Source organism: Pan paniscus, chromosome 3, assembly GCF_029289425.2.
Source record: "Pan paniscus chromosome 3, NHGRI_mPanPan1-v2.0_pri, whole genome shotgun sequence".
Classification (NCBI taxonomy): Eukaryota; Metazoa; Chordata; class Mammalia; order Primates; family Hominidae; genus Pan; species Pan paniscus.
In genome coordinates, this window is record NC_073252.2 from 188,551,612 (window position 1) to 188,565,277 (window position 13,666).

The 13,666-nt window shown below is 38.7% G+C and overlaps 1 protein-coding gene across 1 annotated transcript in view; it reads left to right on the top strand.

Annotated features, from left to right (window-relative positions):
• LOC129393699 (putative protein FAM157A) overlaps positions 1-13,666 on the top strand; it is a 47,672-nt gene that overhangs the window by 14,390 nt on the left and 19,616 nt on the right. The window lies entirely within an intron of this gene.

Here is a 13,666-nt window from a genome sequence, read left to right on the forward strand (position 1 = left end):
CCAAATCTCAATGTTTGGAGTATACCCTAGTATCATGGTCAACGTCCAAGACACAGTGGCTGCTAATATATATTCTTACAGTGGCCTCTAATATAATAATCACACTGTGCTATACATTACTATGATATCCACACCATGCCCTAACACCCATATAATATTCGCACCATGCCCTAAAACTGATGTAATCCACACCATCGCTTCCAATACTAATGTAATAATATCCACACCATGCCCTATCACTGATCTAGTCCACACCATCGCTTCCAATACTAATGTGATAATATCCACACCATGCCCTATCACTGATCTAATCCACACCATCACTTCCAATACTAATGTAATAATATCCACACCATGCCCTACCACTCATCTAATCCACACCATCCCTTCTAATACTAATGTAATAATATCCACAACATGCCCTGTCACTGATCTAATGCACACCATCGCTTCTAATACTAATGTAAAAATATCCACATCATGCCCTACCACTAATGTAACGCACAGCATCGCTTCTAATAATAATGTAATAATATCCGCACCATGCCCTAACACTCATCTAATCCACACCATCGCTTCTAATACTAATGTAATAATATCCACACCATGCCCTAACAGTCATCTAATCCACACCATCCCTTCTAATACTAATGTAATAATATCCACACCGTGCCCTATCACTGATCTAATGCACACCATCGCTTCTAATACTAATGTAATAATATCCACACCATGCCCTATCACTGATCTAATCAACACCATCGCTTCCAATACTAATGTAATAATATCCACACCATGCCCTAACACTCATCGAATCCACACCATCGCTTCCAATACTAATGTAATCATATCCACACCATGCCCTATCACTGATCTTATCCACACCATCACTTCCAATAGTAATGTAATAATATCCACACCATGCCCTACAACTCATCTAATCCACACCATCCCTTCTAATACTAATGTAATAATATCCACACCATGCCCTATCACTGATCTAATCCACACCATCACTTCCAATACTAATGTAATAATATCCACACCTTGCGCTATCACTGATCTAATCAACACCATCGCTTCCAATACTAATATAATAATATCCACAGCATGCCCTAACACTCATCTAATCCACACCATCGCTTCCAATACTAATGTAATAATATCCACGCCATGCCCTATCACTGATCTAGTCCACACCATTGCTTCCAATACTAATGTAGCAATATCCACATCATGCCCTATCACTGATCTAGTCCACACCATCGCTTCCAATACTAATGTAATCATATCCACAACATGCCCTATCACTGATCTTATCCACACAATCACTTCCAATAGTAATGTAATAATATCCACACCATGCCCTACAACTCATCTAATCGACACCATCCCTTCTAATACTAATGTAATAATATCCACACCATGCCCTATCACTGATCCAATGCACAACATCGCTTCTAATACTAATGTAATAATATCCACATCATGCCCTATCACTGATCTAATGCACACCATCACTTCTAATACTAATGTAATAATATCCACACCATGCCGTAACACTCATCTAAACCACACCATCGCTTCCAATACTAATGTAATAATATCCACACCATGCCCTAACACTCATCTAATCCATACCATCGCTTCCAATACTAATGTAATCATATCCACAACATGCCCTATCACTGATCTTATCCACACCATCACTTCCAATAGTAATGTAATAATATCCACACCATGCCCTACAACTCATCTAATCCACACCATCCCTTCTAATACTAATGTAATAATATCCACACCATGCCCTATCACTGATCTAGTCCATACCATCATATCTAATACTAATGTAATAATATACACAGCATGCCATAACACTCATCTAATCCACACCATCGCTTCTAATACTAATGTAATAATATCCACACCATGCCCTATCACTGATCTAATGCACACCATCGATTCTAATACTAACGTAATAATATCCACATCATGCACTATCACTGATCTAATGCACACCATCGCTTCTAATACTAATGTAATAATATCCACACCGTGCCCTAACACTCATCTAATCCACACCATCTCTTCCAATACTAATGTAATAATATGCACACCATGCCCTAACAGTCATCTAATCCACACCATCGCTTCTAATACTAATGTAATAATATCCACACCATGCCCTATCACTGATCTAATGCACACCATCGCTTCTAATACTAATGTAATAATATCCACACCATGCCCTAACACTGATCTAATCCACACCATCGCTTCTAATACTAATGAAGTAATATCCACACCATGCACTCCCACTCATCTAATCCACACCATCCCTTCTAACACTAATGTAATAATATCCAAACCATGACCTATCACTGATCTAATGCACACCATCGCTTCTAATACTAATGTAATAATATCCACACCATGCCCTATCGCTGATCTAATCCACAACATCACTTCCAATACTCATGTAATAATATCCACACCTTGCGCTATCACTGATCTAATCAACACCAATGCTTCCAATACTAATGTAATAATATCCAAACCATGCACTAACACTCATCTAATCCCCACCATCGCTTCCAATACTAATGTAATAATACCCACACCATGCCCTATCACTGATCTAGTCCACACCATAGCTTCCAATACTAATGTAATAATATCCACACCATGCCTTATCACTGATCTACTCCACACCATTGTTTCTAATACGAATGTAATAATATCCACAGCATGCCCTAACACTCATCGACTCCACACCATCACTTCTAATACTAACGTAATAATATCCACACCATGCCCTAACACTGATCTAATCCATACCATCGCTTCCAATACTAATGTAATAATATCCACACCATGCCCTATCACTGATCTAATCAACACCATTGCTTCCAATACTAATGTAATAATATCCACACCATGCCCTAACACTCATCTAATCCATACCATCGCTTCCAATACTAATGTAATAATATCCACATCATGCCCTATCACTGATCTGGACCACACCATCGCTTCCAATACTAATGAAATAATATCCACAGCATGCCCTATCACTGATCTAGTCCACACCATCGCTTGTAATACTAACGTAATAATATCCACAGCATGCCCTATCACTGATCTAGTCCACACCATCGCTTCTAATACAAATGTAATAATATCTACACCATGCCCTATCACTGATCTAGTCCACACCATCGCTTCCAATACTAATGTAATAATATCCAAACCATGCCCTATCACTGATCTAATCCACATCATCGCTTCCAATACTAATGTGGTAATATCCACATCATGCCCTATCACTGATCTAGTCCACACCATCGCTTCCAATACTAATGTAATAATATCCACATCATGCCCTATCACTGATCTAATCCACACCATCACTTCCAATACTAATGTAATAATATCCACACCATGCCCTACCACTCATCTAATCCACACCATCCCTTCTAATACTAATGTAATAATATCCACACCATGCCCTATCACTGATCTAATGGACACCATCACTTCTAATACTAATGTAATAATATCCACACCATGCCCTATCACTGATCTAATGCACAACATCGATTCCAATACTAATGTAATAATATCCACACCATGCCCTACCACTCATGTAATCCACACCATCCCTTCTACTACTAATGTAATAATGTCCACACCATGCCCTACCACTGATCTAATGCACACCATCGCTTATAATACTAATGTAATAATATCCACACCATGACCTATCACTGAACTAATGCACACCATCGCTTCTAATAGTAATGTAATAATATCTAAAACCATGCACTATCACTGATTTAATCCACACCATCGCTTCCAATACTAATGTAATAATATCCACACCTTGCGCTATCACTGATCTAATCAACACCATCGCTTCCAATACTAATGTAATAATATCCACACCATGCCCTAACACTCATCGAATCCACACCATCGCTTCCAATACTAATGTAATCATATCCACACCATGCCCTATCACTGATCTTATCCACACCATCACTTCCAATAGTAATGTAATAATATCCACACCATGCCCTACAACTCATCTAATCCACACCATCCCTTCTAATACTAATGTAATAATATCCACACCATGCCCTATCACTGATCTAATCCACACCATCACTTCCAATACTAATGTAATAATATCCACACCTTGCGCTATCACTGATCTAATCAACACCATCGCTTCCAATACTAATATAATAATATCCACAGCATGCCCTAACACTCATCTAATCCACACCATCGCTTCCAATACTAATGTAATAATATCCACGCCATGCCCTATCACTGATCTAGTCCACACCATCGCTTCCAATACTAATGTAGCAATATCCACATCATGCCCTATCACTGATCTAGTCCACACCATCGCTACCAATACTAATGTAATCATATCCACAACATGCCCTATCACTGATCTTATCCACACAATCACTTCCAATAGTAATGTAATAATATCCACACCATGCCCTACAACTCATCTAATCCACACCATCCCTTCTAATACTAATGTAATAATATCCACACCATGCCCTATCACTGATCCAATGCACAACATCGCTTCTAATACTAATGTAATAATATCCACATCATGCCCTATCACTGATCTAATGCACACCATCGCTTCTAATACTAATGTAATAATATCCACACCATGCCGTAACACTCATCTAATCCACACCATCGCTTCCAATACTAATGTAATAATATCCACACCATGCCCTAACACTCATCTAATCCATACCATCGCTTCCAATACTAATGTAATCATATCCACAACATGCCCTATCACTGATCTTATCCACACCATCACTTCCAATAGTAATGTAATAATATCCACACCATGCCCTACAACTCATCTAATCCACACCATCCCTTCTAATACTAATGTAATAATATCCACACCATGCCCTATCACTGATCTAGTCCATACCATCGTATCTAATACTAATGTAATAATATACACAGCATGCCATAACACTCATCTAATCCACACCATCCCTTCTAATACTAATGTAATAATATCCACACCATGCCCTATCACTGATCTAATGCACACCATCGATTCTAATACTAACGTAATAATATCCACATCATGCACTATCACTGATCTAATGCACACCATCGCTTCTAATACTAATGTAATAATATCCACACCGTGCCCTAACACTCATCTAATCCACACCATCTCTTCCAATACTAATGTAATAATATGCACACCATGCCCTAACAGTCATCTAATCCACACCATCGCTTCTAATACTAATGTAATAATATCCACACCATGCCCTATCACTGATCTAATGCACACCATCGCTTCTAATACTAATGTAATAATATCCACACCATGCCCTAACACTGATCTAATCCACACCATCGCTTCTAATACTAATGAAGTAATATCCACACCATGCACTCCCACTCATCTAATCCACACCATCCCTTCTAATACTAATGTAATAATATCCAAACCATGACCTATCACTGATCTAATGCACACCATCGCTTCTAATACTAATGTAATAATATCCACACCATGCCCTATCGCTGGTCTAATCCACACCATCACTTCCAATACTAATGTAATAATATCCACACCTTGCGCTATCACTGATCTAATCAACACCAATGTTTGCAATACTAATGTAATAATATCCAAACCATGCACTAACACTCATCTAATCCACACCATCGCTTCCAATACTAATGTAATAATACCCACACCATGCCCTATCACTGATCTAGTCCACACCATAGCTTCCAATACTAATGTAATAATATCCACACCATGCCTTATCACTGATCTACTCCACACCATTTTTTCTAATACTAATGTAATAATATCCACAGCATGCCCTAACACTCATCGACTCCACACCATCACTTCTAATGCTAACGTAATAATATCCACACCATGCCCTAACACTGATCTAATCCATACCATCGCTTCCAATACTAATGTAATAATATCCACACCATGCCCTATCACTGATCTAATCAACACCATTGCTTCCAATACTAATGTAATAATATCCACACCATGCCCTAACACTCATCTAATCCATACCATCGCTTCCAATACTAATGTAATAATATCCACATCATGCCCTATCACTGATCTGGACCACACCATCGCTTCCAATACTAATGAAATAATATCCACAGCATGCCATATCACTGATCTAGTCCACACCATCGCTTGTAATACTAACGTAATAATATCCACAGCATGCCCTATCACTGATCTAGTCCACACCATCGCTTCTAATACAAATGTAATAATATCTACACCATGCCCTATCACTGATCTAGTCCACCCATCGCTTCCAATACTAATGTAATAATATCCACACCATGCCCTATCACTGATCTAGTCCACACCATCGCTTCCAATACTAATGTAATAATATCCAAACCATGCCCTATCACTGATCTAATCCACATCATCGCTTCCAATACTAATGTGGTAATATCCACATCATGCCCTATCACTGATCTAGTCCACACCATCGCTTCCAATACTAATGTAATAATATCCACATCATGCCCTATCACTGATCTAATCCACACCATCACTTCCAATACTAATGTAATAATATCCACACCATGCCCTACCACTCCTCTAATCCACACCATCCCTTCTAATACTAATGTAATAATATCCACACCATGCCCTATCACTGATCTAATGCACACCATCACTTCTAATACTAATGTAATAATATCCACACCATGCCCTATCACTGATCTAATGCACAACATCGCTTCCAATACTAATGTAATAATATCCACACCATGCCCTACCACTCATGTAATCCACACCATCCCTTCTACTACTAATGTAATAATGTCCACACCATGCCCTACCACTGATCTAATGCACACCATCGCTTCTAATACTAATGTAATAATATCCACACCATGACCTATCACTGAACTAATGCACACCATCGCTTCTAATAGTAATGTAATAATATCTAAAACCATGCACTATCACTGATCTAATCCACACCATCGCTTCCAATACTAATGTAATAATATCCACACCTTGCGCTATCACTGATCTAATCAACACCATCGCTTCCAATACTAATGTAATAATATCCACACCATGCCCTAACACTCATCGAATCCACACCATCGCTTCCAATACTAATGTAATCATATCCACACCATGCCCTATCACTGATCTTATCCACACCATCACTTCCAATAGTAATGTAATAATATCCACACCATGCCCTACAACTCATCTAATCCACACCATCCCTTCTAATACTAATGTAATAATATCCACACCATGCCCTATCACTGATCTAATCCACACCATCACTTCCAATACTAATGTAATAATATCCACACCTTGCGCTATCACTGATCTAATCAACACCATCGCTTCCAATACTAATATAATAATATCCACAGCATGCCCTAACACTCATCTAATCCACACCATCGCTTCCAATACTAATGTAATAATATCCACGCCATGCCCTATCACTGATCTAGTCCACACCATCGCTTCCAATACTAATGTAGCAATATCCACATCATGCCCTATCACTGATCTAGTCCACACCATCGCTTCCAATACTAATGTAATCATATCCACAACATGCCCTATCACTGATCTTATCCACACAATCACTTCCAATAGTAATGTAATAATATCCACACCATGCCCTACAACTCATCTAATCCACACCATCCCTTCTAATACTAATGTAATAATATCCACACCATGCCCTATCACTGATCCAATGCACAACATCGCTTCTAATACTAATGTAATAATATCCACATCATGCCCTATCACTGATCTAATGCACACCATCGCTTCTAATACTAATGTAATAATATCCACACCATGCCGTAACACTCATCTAATCCACACCATCGCTTCCAATACTAATGTAATAATATCCACACCATGCCCTAACACTCATCTAATCCATACCATCGCTTCCAATACTAATGTAATCATATCCACCACATGCCCTATCACTGATCTTATCCACACCATCACTTCCAATAGTAATGTAATAATATCCACACCATGCCCTACAACTCATCTAATCCACACCATCCCTTCTAATACTAATGTAATAATATCCACACTATGCCCTATCACTGATCTAGTCCATACCATCGTATCTAATACTAATGTAATAATATACACAGCATGCCATAACACTCATCTAATCCACACCATCGCTTCTAATACTAATGTAATAATATCCACACCATGCCCTATCACTGATCTAATGCACACCATCGATTCTAATACTGACGTAATAATATCCACATCATGCACTATCACTGATCTAATGCACACCATCGCTTCTAATACTAATGTAATAATATCCACACCGTGCCCTAACACTCATCTAATCCACACCATCTCTTCCAATACTAATGTAATAATATGCCCACCATGCCCTAACAGTCATCTAATCCACACCATCGCTTCTAATACTAATGTAATAATATCCACACCATGCCCTATCACTGATCTAATGCACACCATCGCTTCTAATACTAATGTAATAATATACACACCATGCCCTAACACTGATCTAATCCACACCATCGCTTCTAATACTAATGAAGTAATATCCACACCATGCACTCCCACTCATCTAATCCACACCATCCCTTCTAATACTAATGTAATAATATCCAAACCATGACCTATCACTGATCTAATGCACACCATCACTTCTAATACTAATGTAATAATATCCACACCATGCCCTATCGCTGATCTAATCCACACCATCACTTCCAATACTAATGTAATAATATCCACACCTTGCGCTATCACTGATCTAATCAACACCAATGCTTCCAATACTAATGTAATAATATCCAAACCATGCACTAACACTCATCTAATCCACACCATCGCTTCCAATACTAATGTAATAATACCCACACCATGCCCTATCACTGATCTAGTCCACAGCATAGCTTCCAATACTAATGTAATAATATCCACACCATGCCTTATCACTGATCTACTCCACACCATTGTTTCTAATACTAATGTAATAATATCCACAGCATGCCCTAACACTCATCGACTCCACACCATCACTTCTAATACTAACGTAATAATATCCACACCATGCCCTAACACTGATCTAATCCATACCATCGCTTCCAATACTAATGTAATAATATCCACACCATGCCCTATCACTGATCTAATCAACACCATTGCTTCCAATACTAATGTAATAATATCCACACCATGCCCTAACACTCATCTAATCCATACCATCGCTTCCAATACTAATGTAATAATATCCACATCATGCCCTATCACTGATCTGGACCACACCATCGCTTCCAATACTAATGAAATAATATCCACAGCATGCCCTATCACTGATCTAGTCCACACCATCGCTTGTAATACTAACGTAATAATATCCACAGCATGCCCTATCACTGATCTAGTCCACACCATCGCTTCTAATACAAATGTAATAATATCTACACCATGCCCTATCACTGATCTAGTCCACCCATCGCTTCCAATACTAATGTAATAATATCCACACCATGCCCTATCACTGATCTAGTCCACACCATCGCTTCCAATACTAATGTAATAATATCCAAACCATGCCCTATCACTGATCTAATCCACATCATCGCTTCCAATACTAATGTGGTAATATCCACATCATGCCCTATCACTGATCTAGTCCACACCATCGCTTCCAATACTAATGTAATAATATCCACATCATGCCCTATCACTGATCTAATCCACACCATCACTTCCAATACTAATGTAATAATATCCACACCATGCCCTACCACTCATCTAATCCACACCATCCCTTCTAATACTAATGTAATAATATCCACACCATGCCCTATCACTGATCTAATGCACACCATCACTTCTAATACTAATGTAATAATATCCACACCATGCCCTATCACTGATCTAATGCACAACATCGCTTCCAATACTAATGTAATAATATCCACACCATGCCCTACCACTCATGTAATCCACACCATCCCTTCTACTACTAATGTAATAATGTCCACACCATGCCCTACCACTGATCTAATGCACACCATCGCTTCTAATACTAATGTAATAATATCCACACCATGACCTATCACTGAACTAATGCACACCATCGCTTCTAATAGTAATGTAATAATATCTAAAACCATGCACTATCACTGATCTAATCCACACCATCGCTTCCAATACTAATGTAATAATATCCACACCTTGCGCTATCACTGATCTAATCAACACCATCGCTTCCAATACTAATGTAATAATATCCACACCATGCCCTAACACTCATCTAATCCACACCATCGCTTCCAATACTAATGTAATAATGTACACACCATGCCCTATCACTGATCTAGTCCACACCATCGCTTCCAATACTGATGTAGTAATACCCGCATCATGTCCTATCACTGATCTAGTCTACAACATCGCTTCCAATACTAATAATATCCACACCATGCCCTATCAATTGTCTAGTCCACACCATCGCTTCTAATACTAATGTAATAATATCCACACCATGCCCTATCACTGATCTAGTCCACAACATCGTTTCTAATACTAATGTAATAATATCCACAGCATGCCCTAACACTCATCTAATCCACACCATCGCTTCTAATACTAACGTAATAATATACACATCATGCCCTAACACTGATCTAATCCACACCATCGCTTCCAATACTAATGTAATAATATCCACACCATGCCCTATCACTGATCTAATCAACAACATCGCTTCCAATACTAATGTAATAATATCCACATCATGCCCTATCACTGATCTAGTCCACACCATCGCTTCAAATACTAATGAAATAATATCCACACGATGCCCTATCACTGATCTAATGCACACCATCTCTTCCAATACCAATGTAATAATATCCACACCATGCCCTAACACTCATCTAATCCACACCATCCCTTCTAATACTAATGTAATAATATCCACATCATTCCCTATCACTGATCTAATGCACACCATCGCTTCCAATACGAATGTAATAATATCCACACCATGCCCTACCACTCATCTAATCCACCCCATCCCTTCTAATACTAATATAATAATGTCCGCACCATGCCCTACCACTGATCTAATGCACACCATCGCTTCTAATACTAACGTAATAATATCCACACCATGCCCTAACACTGATCTAATCCACACCATCGCCTCTAATACTAATGTACTAATATCCACACCATGCCCTACCACTCATCTAATCCACACCATCCCTTCTAATACTAATGTAATGATATCCACACCATGACCTATCACTGATGTAATGCACACCATCGCTTCTAACAGTAATGTAATAATATCCACACCATGCCCTATCACTGATCTAATCCACACCATCACTTCCAATGCTAATGTAATAATATCCACACCTTGCGCTATCACTGATCTAATCAACACCATCGCTTCCAATACTAATGTAATAATATCCACACCATGCCCTAACACTCATCTAATCCACACCATCGCTTCCAATACTAATGTAATAATGTACACACCATGCCCTATCACTGATCTAGTCCACACCATCGCTTCCAATACTAATGTAGTAATATCCGCATCATGTCCTATCACTGATCTAGTCCACAACATCGCTTCCAATACTAATAATATCCACACCGTGCCCTATCAATTGTCTAGTCCACACCATCGCTTCTAATAGTAATGTAATAATATCCACACCATGCCTTATCACTGATCTAGTCCACACCATCGTTTCTAATACGAAAGTAATAATATCCACAGCATGCCCTAACACTCATCTTATCCACACCATCGCTTCTAATACTAACGTAATAATATCCACATCATGCCCTAACACATCTAATCCACACCATCGCTTCCAATACTAATGTAATAATATCCACACCATGCCCTATCACTGATCTAATCAACAACATCGCTTCCAATACTAATGTAATAATATCCACATCATGCCCTATCACTGATCTAGTCCACACCATCGCTTCCAATACTAATGTAATAATATCCACAGCATGCCCTATCACTGATCTAGTCCAAACCATCGCTTGTAATACTAATGTAATAATATCCACAGCATGCCCTATCACTGATCTAGTCCACACCATCGCTTCTAATACTAATGTAATAATATGTACACCATGCCCTATCACTGATCTAGTCCACACCATCGCTTCCAATACTAATGTAATAATATCCACACCATGCCCTGTCACTGATCTAGACCACAGCATCACTTCCAATACTCATGTAATAATATGCACATCATGACCTAACACTGATCTAACCCACACCATCGCTTCCAATACTAATGTAATAATATCCACATCATGCCCTATCACTGATCTAATCAACACCATCGCTTCCAATACTAATGTGATAATATCCACATCATGCCCTATCACTGATCTAGTCCACACCATCGCTTCCAATACTAATGTAATAATATCCACACCATGCCTTAACACTGATCTAATCCACACCATCACTTCCAATACTAATCTAATAATATCCACACCATGCCCTACCACTCATCTAATCCACACCATCCCTTCTAATACTAATGTAGTAATATCCACACCATGCCCTATCACTGATCTAATGCACACCATCCCTTCTAATACTATTGTAATAATATCCACATCATGCCCTACCACTAATGTAACGCACAGCATCGCTTCTAATACTAATGTAATAATATCCACGCCATGCCCTAACACTCATCTAATCCACAGCATCGCTTCTAATACTAATGTAATAATATCCACACCATGCCCTACCACGCATCTAATCCACCCCATCCCTTCTAATAATAATGTAATAATATCCACACCATGCCCTATCACTGATCTAATGCACACCATGGCTTCTAATACTAATGTAATAATATCCACACCATGCCCTAACACTGATCTAATCCACACCATCGCTTCTAATACTAAGGTAGTAATATCCCGACCATGCCCTACCACTCATCTAATCCACACCATCCCTTCTAATACTAATGTAATAATATCCACACCATGACCTGTCACTCATCTTACGCACACCATCACTTCCAATACTAATGTAATAATATCCACACCATGCCCTACCACTCATCTAATCCACACCATCCCTTCTTATACTAACGTAATAATATCCACACCATGCCCTAACACTGATTTAATCCACACCATCGCTTCCAATACTAATGTAATAATATCCACACCATGCCCTATCACTGATCTAATCAACACCATCGCTTCCAGTACTAATGTAATAATATCCACACCATGCCCTAACACTCATCTAATCCACACCATCGCTTCCAATACTAATGTAATAATATCCACATCATGCCCTATCACTCATCTAGTCCACACCATCGCTTCCAATACTAATGTAATCATATCCACAACCCGCCCTATCACTGATCTAATCCACACCATCACTTCCAAATGTAATGTAATAATATCCACACCATGCCCTACCACTCATCTAATCCACACCATCCCTTCTAATACTAATGTGATAATATCCACACCATGCCCTATCACTGATCTTATGCAAACCAT